The 12,956-nt window shown below is 41.8% G+C and overlaps 1 protein-coding gene and 1 long non-coding RNA gene across 2 annotated transcripts in view; one reads left to right on the top strand and one right to left on the bottom strand.

Annotated features, from left to right (window-relative positions):
• CSMD2 (CUB and Sushi multiple domains 2) overlaps window positions 1-12,956 on the top strand; it is a 974,125-nt gene that overhangs the window by 382,288 nt on the left and 578,881 nt on the right.
• The window catches only part of LOC144454484 (uncharacterized), a 36,556-nt gene continuing 30,907 nt past the window's right edge, over window positions 7,308-12,956 (bottom strand). Inside the window, exon 3 of the long non-coding RNA XR_013482911.1 lies at window positions 7,308-7,471. This is a non-coding gene — a long non-coding RNA (uncharacterized LOC144454484). The remainder of the gene's footprint in view (window positions 7,472-12,956) is intronic.

Genomic DNA, 12,956 nt, shown 5'->3' with positions numbered 1-12,956 from the left:
AAACTGTACTGTGCTTTGTAAATATAAAGAATGTTAAAGACTAGTAAATAATCAGACTGAGTCCTGGGACAAGAGTACTAGAGGCCAGAGGCATCCAGCATGCTGCTGGTAGGCTTACACCCAAAACCAATTAAAATGTAATTCATCAAAAAATATTTAACAAAGTAAATAAAAATACATAAGAACCCAGCTAGTGTTTATTTGTGGTTTTCTAAGTCAACATGCAGTTGCAGGGATCCTTATTTACAGTTTAGTGGCCTCTGATTCTGTTTGATTTTGACCCCCCTGCTGTAGAACATGGTACTGACAGTTCCCTGCTTGATACTTGACAGAGCCTATGATGGGATCATAGATTTAAAGATAGAAGGGAGTGAAGGGTCCATCAAGTCCATCCCCCTCATTTTACAGATGAGGAAACTGAGGAAAACAGAGGTTAAGTGACTTGCTCAGGGTCACACAGCTAGGAAGTGTCTGATGCAGAATTCGAACTCAGGTCTTCAGCTTTAAAGTCCATGCTGTAGCCTCTGCACCAAGTAGCTGCCCTAGATGCATAAGAAATGTTTGTCAAATTTAATCAATGCCTATAGAGTGCTTTAAGATTTCCAAGGTGCTCTAAATATATTATCTCATTTGATTCTCACAACACCATTATGAGATAAATATTTAGGTCTAGACCTACCATTTCAATGGAGTGCAGAACTCCCTCAACTCATACTATTGTATGTGCCCATGAGATAAACATTACAGGTATTATTGTCCTCATTTTGCAGATGAGGAGACTGAGTCTCAGAGAGGTTAAATGATTTACCTAGAGTCACAGAGCTAAGTTTCTGAAGTGAGTTCTAAAGTGAGCCCTCTCTACTCAGTTGTTACTACCTTAGAATCATTAGAGTCTTTGATTTGAAGTTGGAAGGGACCTCAGAGATCACCAAAGCCAACCCAGTAATTTTACAGATGAAGAAACTGAGACAAAATTAAGAAGTCATACAGCTATTAAGTGTTTGAGGTAGGATTTGAACCCAGGCCTTCCCAATTCCCAAATCCAATACTCTTAAGCACATTGACACTCTTAGGAGCTCTCAGGGAAATGGCCAGCCTCAGGGTCATCTGGTTTGATATGATTGAGGGACCCCAATAAATTACCTGATTGGGGGAACCCTCAATAAATCTCTTGAGCCCAAATATCAGTCCCTCTCCTCCCTTTCTCCTGTTCCCTTGACTATTTGTGGTTCAAGCCTGACTGCCTGCAGACTCTCACTTCCCAGGTAAGACTCAATGAGTTCCCCAAACTTCTGAAGTGAAACAAAAGTGAAAGAATGTGCCTTCTCCCATTAAGCTACCTCAGTGGGGGAGAAATTAAATACAGGAAATCGTTAAGGGAACTGCGCTGGAATCCTCCCCATTCACGGCTGGTGCTACCACAGCAAGGCACAGTGCGTTTGTCGTACTAATTTTTACTTGCATAGCAATTAGAGATAAATAACCTTTGAGTGCTAAGGATGTACGTGTACAGGGAAGCAGCGATCGCCTGCTACCTGTGGTTTATGGATCCCCGGGCCCCTCTGAAAATCTGAAGCTGCTAGTTTATGAGTATACTGTTTTTATTAGCATACATTACAGCAGTTTCGGGAGACCGTTCCTTTGGAACCATTCTATGTGGTGCTGAGGAACAGAGAAGAAAGATGACATGTCCTGTTAGCAGCAGATAAATTTGGACAATTGGACACCCCCTCATCTATCAATAAGACACCTGCTCTCGTGGGAAGTAAAAACAACTGTGGCATTGAAGAACGTAACAGCTACTGTTTTCTCATGGTTTCAGAAAGGTGGCATACTCTCTGGGCAAGGTCTTTCCGGACTGAAATGGGCCAGTCTTTTGTTTTCTGCATCTGGAGGTGGGATAGATAGGGAACAAAAGCAGTGTGGCCCAGTGCATAGACTTCTGGACCTGGGTTCAAATCCCTCCTATTATACTCTTCAATTCTGTGACCCCCATGGGCAAGTCATGTGACCTCTTTGACCTGTTTTCTCATCATTAAAATGAGGGTAATCATAATCTGCCACTACTGCTTTAAAGAGCTGGGAATGTTTTGGGGGTTTTGGTTGGGTTGTGTTTGGTTTGGACTGCCTTACCAATGTAGATTGACACTTTTGGCAACAAACAGCTTCAGAGCATTGCCTGAGATGCTGAGACATTAAACAATTTGCCAAGGGTTACACAGTCCAGGTGAGAAATAGAAACTGTGCCCAGGTCTTCCTCACTCTGAAGCCATCTCTCCACTGTACCACGTTGTGATGAGGTTCTGATGCCCCAATGCCTATAAAGTGTTTTGCCCTTGTATAGCAATACCATATACATTTAAATTATTATTATTTATAAGTATGTCCCTAAGTTCAAAGTAACATGGTCAGACTTATGCTTTAGGAATGTCTCTTTGGCAACTATTTAGTGGATTGGACAGGGAAGAAACTGAATTTGTTGAGATGATAGTTGAGAAAGGGATTTGAATATCTGGACCCTGTTTTGAAGTACACAGGATTCTTAATCAATATTTACAGAATTATATTGAACTGAGCACTTAGCATAGTGCCTGGTACATAGTAGGCACTTAATAAATGTTTATTATTGACCGACTGACTGACTAATGTAGGTTTGTTGCCATTGATAGAATGCTGCCTGCATAGAGTAATGGTTGGAGAATCTCTCTATCAATAAGAGATCCTTTTTTTGTGTTGACTTTATGCAGAATGTCTTCTGTGACATGGGTGAATGCCTGAGGTGAACATATATCTCACTGTTTAACACCTTGCTTGATATCAATACCCAGGGGATCACTGAACAAAGTTATCTTGGCAGTCCCATCTGTCATCGAGTCTCATATGATTTTGATGTACGCGTGGGAGTCATCTTGTCTAAAGAGATACTTCAAGGATGTGTTTTGCTCTGCTGAGTTAAATATTTTAAAAATATGTATACATGTATTCAACACACAGCAGGATGTTATGCGCTTTACACAGATCATTCAGTTGCGGATCTATAAAGATGTGGTCTGCTATAGGAAATCATTATCCATCAAAGCCTGACTGTTCCCATCACATGTTTTCATCAAGGGTGTATTCCATGGATGCAGAGACCATTCTCACACAAAATTCTTGTTGACATGAAAAAGCAAGCTTGTTGGTAGGTAGGGCATTATTTTGGGTAAGAGGGCAGGGGACAGGGTAAAAGCACTGTTTGGTATCTTTTCCTCTGTGTGTGTGTGTGTGAGTGTGTGTGTGTATGTGTTTGTGTGTTTGTGTGTGTGCACCTACTCTTCCTCACAGCCTGAATGCCTCTAGCATGGATTTCTTGTCCATGAATTAGACCTGGTCCAGATGATACTCTTCCTAACTTTTTTTTTCTTTTCTTTCCAACTGTATTTCCCAAAGTGCCACTTCTTCAGCATTTGATGCTGAGGAGGTAAAGCCCAAATGGGGCAGGTCCACTGCCATTGCTGATGAGAATTGATTGTTGGTGATGGGAAAATGCTAGTAGATCTCTATTGTCTCATGACTTTTTTGCACCTTCCAATTTTGCCCACAAATACTCTCAGGATGAACTTGTCTTAGCTATGTCTCTGCTATCCTCTACTCCTTTTCCTCTCATTGGGCAAAATGAAAGCGATGCAAATAACCTTACACTCTGAGTTAGTGTGTTGCCATTGGCTGACATCTCTTTCTTTGGCAGAGAGTGTCCACTGAGGCAGTTTCTGGGCTCCTTGTCCTTCTACTTTGTGGGGGCTATTTTGCATTTGTGGAACTTCTCTAGAAGCTATAAGTGACCTTTTTCTAAATATATAAATAGAGATATTCTTCATGTCAGAAGGATTCTGCCTTCCCTGGGGTAATGGATTCCATTTTATTATAAGTTATCATCTGGGTTAGAATGAAGGCTAGGGGCTCCTGGGCACACATTCTTGGGAACACAACAATGAAAGAAAACAGCCGAGCTGAGACCAGGGGTGTGCAAGGTTAACTGAAATAAACTGTTGCTCCTGGGCCTCCGCTGTAGCTTTCCAGGGTCAAGAATAACACAGAGGCAAGGTGGGTTTATTAGAATGCTTTATTGGCCTCCATAGCTCTCGCTGGAATCTACAAAGAGCAGACTTACAGCAAGAAAACATCGCTATAATTCTTCACTCTCCCAGAAATTCAGGACTTCTCATTCACTAACATTCACCTTTCTATCCTCCCACACCCATGATGCTTCCAAGCATCATCCATTCTCCCCTCTGAGTGTCACTCAAGGGCTGCAAATATCCCGCCTCTGTTTGTGTTTACCTTCGTCATAATATTGTTGGGATACATGAGCAGAGTTCTGCATATCCTCAAGAACTTACTCTTCTGTGTTGGCTTTTGAGGGTTGCTTGTCTGCTGCCTCAGTTTACCAGGCTAATCCTGAGGCCCTGTTAACTGCTGGACATAACTATGGCTTTCTGGTGCCTCCTAGTTATTCTTGCCATGTTATTCCCTTCTGGCTGTGTTACTTTAGGTGAGTTTTTAACCTGGGCTCCAGGGTCCAGGCTCCAGGCTCCAGGGTCCAGGCTCCAGGGACAGATTCCAGAGGATCTGTGAGCTGGGATAGGATAGGGAAACAATTACACCTTTATTTTCACTAAGCTCTAATTGAAATTTAACATTTTTTTGCATTGTTCTGAGAAAGGGTCCATAAATTTCACTAGACTGCCAAAGACATCTGTGGCCCAAATAAAGTTAAGAACCTCTGCATTAAGAAAATAGGATAAGGACTAAACCTGATTTCAGTGGTACTGGGAATTCTAGAGGAGGGGACTTTGTCTTCTAAGGCAGATAGGCACCTTCCCTGAAGTTTATAGTCTCAGGGACTTGTTTCAAGCACTGAGAGGTTAAATGATTTGTTCAGCCAGCTGGAAACATACAAGCCATATGTGTCAGAGACAGGACTTGAACCCTTCTTCTTGGTTTCGTCTATGGCCTCTGAGCCTTTGTCCAAGCTGCTTACCACACCTAAAAAGCAATCTCTTTTCACCTCTGCCTCTTAAAAACAAGGGATTCTCCTATTCTTCTGAGATACAGGTTTTTATTTTTTTGATAAGTCAGAACACATAGTTTATAGTGCAGGCTAGAAGCCTCCAGTTGCCTGCCATACCCATAATTGAGCATACAACAATGAAGGGAAAAAGCTTCTTTCAAATCTCAGCTCATCTGGCACCTCCTACAGTAGGCCTTCCCTGATACCCTCTCTTCCTAGTTGTTAATACTCTCTTCCTATTCAAATTGCAATTTAGTAGTCATTTACTTTTTTGGTTCTGCCCTCCCTTCCCTTCTTCCCCAATGTAATATCCTTGAGGGTAGGTACTTTAAAAAAAATTTTTGTCTTTGTATGTCTAGAGAATAAAATAAAGCCTTGTGTATATTAGGTGCTTAGTAAATTCATGGTGAGTTGTGTGAGATTGGATCTCCTTTTCCCCTTAGCTATAATTAGCTGCCACACTTGCCTAGAGGGCTGATACTCTCCCCATTCCTCAGAATGTATTCAGTTGTACACTAGGGGCTTCCTTAGCCAGTCCCAGGGTCTCTGATGTTGTTTTCTAATCTTGTGCCTTTCTTGAAAGCAGGTAATCCAAGGTTCTTGTGTTGTTTCAGACCTTTAATAAATGTGTGAACATAGGTAAACCATTTTAACCTCTGAGCCTCAGTTTTCCCATCTCTAAAGTGGGGATAATACTACCTACTGTTATGCCTACCTTGCAAAGATGTTGTAATGCTCAAAAATTATTACGTATGTAAATCACTTTGCAAACCTTAACAGGCTACAAAAATACCAGTTATTAATATCACCTAATGCAACCCCCTTATTTTAGAGGTAAGGAAACTAAGACCTAAGAGATAAATTGCATCAGGGGTGGGGAACCAGGTGGCCATATGCGGCCCTCTAAGTCCTCAAGAACCTCCCTTGACTGAATCCAAACTTCACAGGACAAATCCCCTGAAGAAAAGGATTTGTTCTGTGAAACCTGGACTCAGTCAAAAGGCCATAGGTTCCCCACCCCTGGATTGGGAGTTAAATGCTTTGTTTTTCAGGCCCTAGCTACATTGCCTTCAGCTGAGTGAGAAGGTTGAGAAGGCTGGCAGAGAGCCTGAATCACAATGCCTCAGGCTGATTCTTTGCTGAGATAAATTCTTGGTCTAGGCCCCTTTTCTTCCCTACTTGGTGTTTTACTGACCCTTCATTATGTGTTCTTTGTCCATTGCCCCCAAACTCAAATCATATTTCCTTGCCTAATCCCCTGGATCTGATATTACATAGATTTCAGTTCAAATCAATTCAACAAACATTTATGTCAGAGTCACAAAAGGATTCGATGAGCCAACTCTCAACGCTGAAACACAATAGGACTTTTTATTTGGTATGTTTAAGGGAAGTCCATGAAGCTTAGCTGGAGTGGCCTAAGAAGGCCAGAGGCAAGTAACAATTTGGGACAGGGCTTGAAAAAGTCCAGTAAGAGCTCTGGTCATTAGGACCAGGATTGGCACCTCCCAGCTAGGGCAAATCTCTTCATACCAGGGCATGGAGTAATACCTTCAAACACAGACTAGGAAGAGAAGTCACTGAAGTGCCTCAGCCATGACAATCTTCAGGTCACAGAAGAAAGAAGGAATCTACTCCTGGATCTATGCTATTCTTTTATGAACATATGTGTCAAAACAATTTCAGGGTCAGAGCTCCTAACCCAGGTGTCTTAATTGGGGGAACGAGGGTCAGAGGGTGTCCTTCTCAGAAGAATCTAATTAGTTTTTCATTCCTGAAGTCACAGAGAATGAGGCACCAAGCTGCTAGGAAGTGTCTGGCTTGGAATATTCCAAGTATAGCAGTTTCCAGATGCGGGGTGAGGAAGGCTATTTGAGAGAAGGGGTAAGAGAGAAAGAAAGGGATTCTAGGCAGGAAGATGGGGCAAGAGGAGTGAACAGATAGTCTGCTGAATATAGAAAAACTAGGCCAGAAAAAAAAAACACCTGGATTTAAGGGGAATCATAATAATTTATTGAGTACCTACTATGTGCCAGGCATTGTGTTAGGTACTAGAGATCCAAAGACAAAAAATTAAACATGTTCTGTCCTTGTGGAATTTACAGTGAGGAGATATAGTGTGTATCTAGATCAGAAAATTCAAGGTAATGAGGCAAAGGAATCTTCCCTTCACCGCCAGCCCAACTCTGCCCTCTTCCCAACTTCCTTATTACTGTCAAGGGTACCACCATTCTCCCGGTCACTCAGACTCACCTCCTTATATTCATCCCATATATCCAGTCTCCAGCAAATCTTTTTTATTTCTACCTTCTTCAAACTCACCTCCTGTTGAACAAGTAAATATATTGACTCTGCCATTTCTCGGGAAGGAGACACAGGAGGGCTTCTAGCACCTCTGTCACTAGCAGGTTCGATTTTGATCTGGCCAGATGGGAAGACAAGAATGGAGTCATAATAAAGGGTGAAATAAGCTTACTTTATTCTAGTCTAGTCTTCTCTAAGGGAGTTTGCTAACAATGGGAGCACCAACTCCTACAGCACCCCCAACAACCCTTCTTGCAGGGGCTGGTGTGGGTGGGGGGGCAACTACCCCTCGTCTCGATGGGGTCAGTCAAGACCAGCACAACTTGTGCACTCCCCTAAATCCCCTCAAGCCTCAATGGGGGCTGGTTGAGGCAAACACACAAATTCCCCCTCCCAAGCCTTGATGGAGGCCGATCAAGGCACACCCAGCATTCAGCCTTCACATTCACTCCTATGGAGGTCCCCAGTCGCTGACCAGTGCCCACTTGCTTTATAGGGCAACAGACAAGGCATATTGCCAGCAATAGCCTCACAATTTTACATCACTTCACCCCTATATCTACTACACAAGCATGGTAGAAGCTGTTTTGAACCATGACTGTGAGAACTCATATCTAACACCTGGGAAGTAGAGATTGTTATGGCTGTGGATCCTGAGAAGAAAACTCTAAGAAAGAATAACAAAAACTGCACTTTCCACGTGCTAAAATTCACCTTACTTATACCTCCCCAAACCACTGACTTGCCCTCTAAACTCCTAACTTCTCCTTCTTTGGTCCTTAGTAGATGTAGCCTGAGTTTATTAATCACTTTTTATGTGGAAGTCTTGATTTCCTTCTTCCTGACCAGAATCTGAGGTCTTTGGAGGGCAAGAGACCATGACAGAGACATCTTGGTATGCTCCTACTGGGCACATAGTAGGTATAAATCATAGTTGGGAATTAGCTCAGAGACTACATCTAAACCATTTTTAATTAGGAAACTGCTCTCAAATCGTCCATTTTGGGAAAGCCTTGTACATTGTAAGTGTAATGATTATAGATGGATGGGTGGATGGATGAAGGGACAGGTGGAGAGATGGATGGATGAAGAACCCACTACCTCCCAGGACAATCCATTCCATTTTTGAACAGCTCTAATTATTTAGAAGTTTTGCTTAAATCAAGTAGAAATCTGCCTGTCAATTCCACTCATTGCTCCTAGTTTAGTCCACTGAGTGCCAAGAAGAACCAGTATAATCCTCCTCAGGAGCCAACAAAGAGGTAGAGGAGGAACTGTTAGAAAGGTAGGAGGAGACCCAAGAAAATGTAATGTCTCTGAAGCTAAAGGGGGAAAGAGTTTATAGAAGGACAGTATATAGTAGTCAATAGTGTCTGATCAAACAAGATCATCAAACAATAGGAGGCCATTAATGACTGAAGAGAGTAATTTCAATAAAGTAACGAGGCAGAAGACAGACTGTATCAAGGAAATGGAGGTATCGGGTTTAGAACTTTTTTTTTTCAAAAAAGTTCATCAATAAAATGTTAGGTGGCAAATGAGATAGTCACTGGATAAAGGAAGGCTTTTCTAGAATTGAAAAGATCCATGCATGAATATTTGTAGATGGATGGAAAGAAGTATAGAAACAGAGAGGCTGAAGACATCTAAGAAGAAAAGAAGGGAGCATGAGATCTGTGGGGATTGACATTAGTGAAGTGGTAGGGATATCACCTCTAGTGTCATCACAGTTGAGAGAAAGAGACACAGAGCAATTTTAAGGAACGGAAGAAGGAAATTGATGGAGCTCATGAAAAATGTATTTGTCATCTTAGTGGAATAGGAAGATTAAGCCATCCACTTCTATAAGTGCATGTGGGGTGAGGAGGGTTAGGGACTTGAGGGAAGAGAAAGATATTTAGAACGGTTGTAGAAAAACAGATACAATAAGAGTCTCTATGTGCCCAAAGTATCCTTGTTAAAAAGCCAAGGTAAACATTATTTTTCCTAATTTTTCATCAGGGGACATAGGCAAAGAGAGAGATTGAGTGACTTAAAGTCACATCACATATAGGTTAATAATAATATTAATTCACATTAATATTGTGCTATAAAGTTCACAAGCTGACTTTAACTTGATGATCTTCATTGGACATGAGAGGCAAGAGAGAGGAAAACCTCACAATATCCCTGTGTACAGTTATAATATTATACCCCCATTTTACAAAAGAAAAAAGTGAGGCCAGAGAGCTTAAATGATTTGCCCAAAGCCACACAGCTAGCTGTTGTGAATGTCAGAGCCAGAATTCAAATCCAGAGTTCCTGACTCCATTTAGGTCTCTTAAACTGCTCTCACGCATGTATTCTTTCTTACTAGCTGACTTTCTTCCATTAGATAGGGACCCTTTATAGAGATATGTAAAAATGATGCCCTGAGAAGCTATAAATGTTCTTTCCTGTAAAAAGTGGCTTCATTACCTTCAAATTCACCCCCAGTGGGAATGGCTTCCCCAGCAGGGCACTGGGGCTGTTCTTGGGCCCTTTTCTAGGAGAAGGGTTTTTTTGTGCTTAAGAGTATTTACTTTCTTCAGTGTATGTTAAACATTCATCACTGTTAGAGGAAGGGTAGTACATTGGGGAGGAGGGCTTGATATAAGGCAGTAGAAGCTTAGACTTCAATCAATCCAATTCTGGTAACTAGATATGTGAACATGGGCAAAATCCCTCATTGTCTCTGGCCCTTTTCCTTCACCCATAAAATAGGGATGGTAATGCCTATAATGGTTTCCTCCAAGACTTATTGGAAGGATCAAATAATATGCTGTAAAGAGTATTAAGAATGAGGAGTCGGAGGAGGAGACAAGATGGCAGAGTGAAAGCAGTGACTTGCTTGAGCTCTCCCCCAAACCCTTCCAAATACTCATAAAAAATGGCTCTAAACAAATTCTGAAGCAGCAGAACCCATAAAAAGACAGAGTGAAACAAATTTCCAGCCCAAGACAACCTGGGTGATTGATCAGAAAGGTGTATCGCTCAGGGCTGGGAGTGGAGTGCGCAGCACGGTGTGGATGCGCAGGCCGCAGTGAACTTAGAGCAGGCCTCAGAGGACTGAATAGAGCGGGCAGCTGTGGCAGTATCCAGACTCCTCAATTCACAAATGCCAAAGACAACTTAGAAGGTCAGTGGGAAAAGTCTGTTTCTGTGGGTGCTGAGAGAGGAAGGTAGGGTCTCAGATCCATTCCCCAAGAGCATGGCCCTGGGGGGGGCAGCTGCTTCCCAAGCTTCCTGCCCACAGACTGAGGGGGAATCCAGTGGCTGATCAGAGAGGGACTGCAGGGATCTCTTTGCCAGTGCTGAGGCAGGAATCTCTTGCTTTGCCCTGTGCTTGGATCTGGGTCACAGTTCTGGGTGGCAGTGCTGGGGTGAGGAGGACGCTGGCATGGTGGAGCTTGTAGTGGCTGTGGAGAGAACCCTCCTCACAGTTAGGACAGAAAGGAATACTTGTGGTCACAGGCCAGGAAAGGAGTAAACACCTAGCCCCTTATCATACCATCTTGGAAGAACTGAAAATTTACAGGTCCCCACAAGTATCTCAGAAAACAGCTACACAAACCCCTGAAGCTTGGGACAGTACACTCTCCACGTTGGAAGCAGATTCTTACCTTAACAAAGAGTTTAGAACTCAAGTAATTGTCTGGGATCATGAGCAAGCAGCACAAAAAGAGTCAGACTATATTATCTTATTTGGTGAAAAAGAAGATCAAAATATACAACCAGAAGAAGACAACAAAGTCAAAGCTCCTACATCCAAAGCCTCCAAGAAAAATATGAATCAGTCCCAGGCCTTGGAAGAGCTCAAAAGGGATTTTGAGAAGCAAGTAAGGGAAGTAGAGGAAAAACTGGGAAGAGAAATGAGAGTGATGCAAGAAAATCATGAAAAACAAGTCAACAGCTTGCTAAAGGAGACCCAAAAAATACTGAAGAAAATAACACCTTAAAAAATAGCCTAACCCAAATGGCAAAAGAGGTCCAAAAAGCCAATGAGGAGAAAAATGCCCTAAAAAGAAAAATTGGCCAAATGGAAAAGGAAGTCCAAAAGATTACTGAAGAAAATACTTCCTTAAAAATTAGAATAGAGCAATTGGAAGCGAGTGACTTTATGAGAAATCAAGACACTGTAAAACAAATCCAAAAGAATGAAAAATTAGAAAACAATGTGAAATATCTCATTGGAAAAACAACTGACCTGGAAAATAGATCCAGGAGAGAGAATTTAAAAATTATTGGACTGTCTGAAAGCCAAGATCAAAAAAAGAGCCTAGACATCATCTTTCAAGAAATTATCAAGGAAAACTGCCCTGATATTTTAGAACCAGAGGGCAAAATAGAAATTGAAAGAATCCACAGATCTCCTCCTGAAAGAGATCCCCAAAGGAAAACTCCTAGGAATATTATAGCCAAATTCCAGAGTTCCCTGGTCAAGGAGAAAATATTACAAGTTGCCAGAAGGAAACAATTCAAGTACTGTGGAAACACAATCAGGATAACACAAGATTTAGCAGCTTCTACATTAAAGGACCACAGGGCATGGAACATAATATTCCGGAGGGCAAAGGAGAGAGGATTACAATCAAGAATCCCCTACCCAGCAAAACAGGGGGAAAAATGGTCATTCAGTGAAATAGAGGACTTTCAAGCATTCCTGATGAAAAGACCAGAGCTGAATAGAAAATTTGACTTTCAAATACAGGACTCAAGTGGAACATGAAGAGGTAAACAGGAAAGAGAAATCATAAGAGACTTATTAAGATTGAACTGTTTACATTCCTGCATGGAAAGATGATATTTATAACTCATGAGACCTTTGTCAGTATTAGGGTAGTTGGAGGAAAAAAATTATGTATGTATATATAGATAGATAGATAGAGGGCACAGGGTGAGTTGAAGATTAAGGGGTCATATCTGGAGAATAAAATTAAGGGATGAGGGAGGATTATACTCGGAGAAGAAGAAAGAGAGAGGTAGAATGGGGTAAATTATCTCACAAAAAAAAACAAAAAGAAAAGCTCTTACAGTGGAGGGGAAACGGGGAAGGTGAGAGGGAATGAGTGAATCTTATTCTCATAGGATTTGGCTTAAGGAGGGAATAACATACACATTCAATTGGGTATGGAAATCTGTCTTACCCTACAGGAAAATAGGGGGAGAAGGGGACAAGAGAGCAGGGGATGATAGAGAGGAGGGCAGATTGGGATAATCAGAAGTAAATACTTCTGAGGAGGGACAGGGTCAAAAGAAAGAATAGAATAAATGGGAGGGCAGGATAGGATTAAGGGAAATAGAGTTAGTTTTTCACAACATGTCTACTATGGAAGTGTTTTGCATAACTGCACATGTACAACCTATATGGAGTTGCTTGCCTTTTCAATGAGGGTGGGTGGGGAGGAAGGAAGAGAGAAAATCTGAAACCTAAAGTTTTAAAAACATATGTTTAAAAAAATGTTTTCACATGCTACTGGGAAATAAGAAATACAGGAAATGGGGTACAGAAGTCTATCCTGCCCTACAGGAAAATAGAAGGGGAAGGGGATAAGAGAAGGGGGGAGAGATAGAAGAGAGGCAG

This window comes from Phascolarctos cinereus, unplaced genomic scaffold (assembly GCF_003287225.1).
Source record: "Phascolarctos cinereus isolate Bilbo 61053 unplaced genomic scaffold, phaCin_HiC Scaffold_726;HRSCAF=1367, whole genome shotgun sequence".
Lineage (NCBI taxonomy): Eukaryota > Metazoa > Chordata > Mammalia > Diprotodontia > Phascolarctidae > Phascolarctos > Phascolarctos cinereus.
The sequence above is the reverse complement of the archived record's forward strand: the minus strand, read 5'-3'. Positions and strand labels throughout refer to the sequence as shown.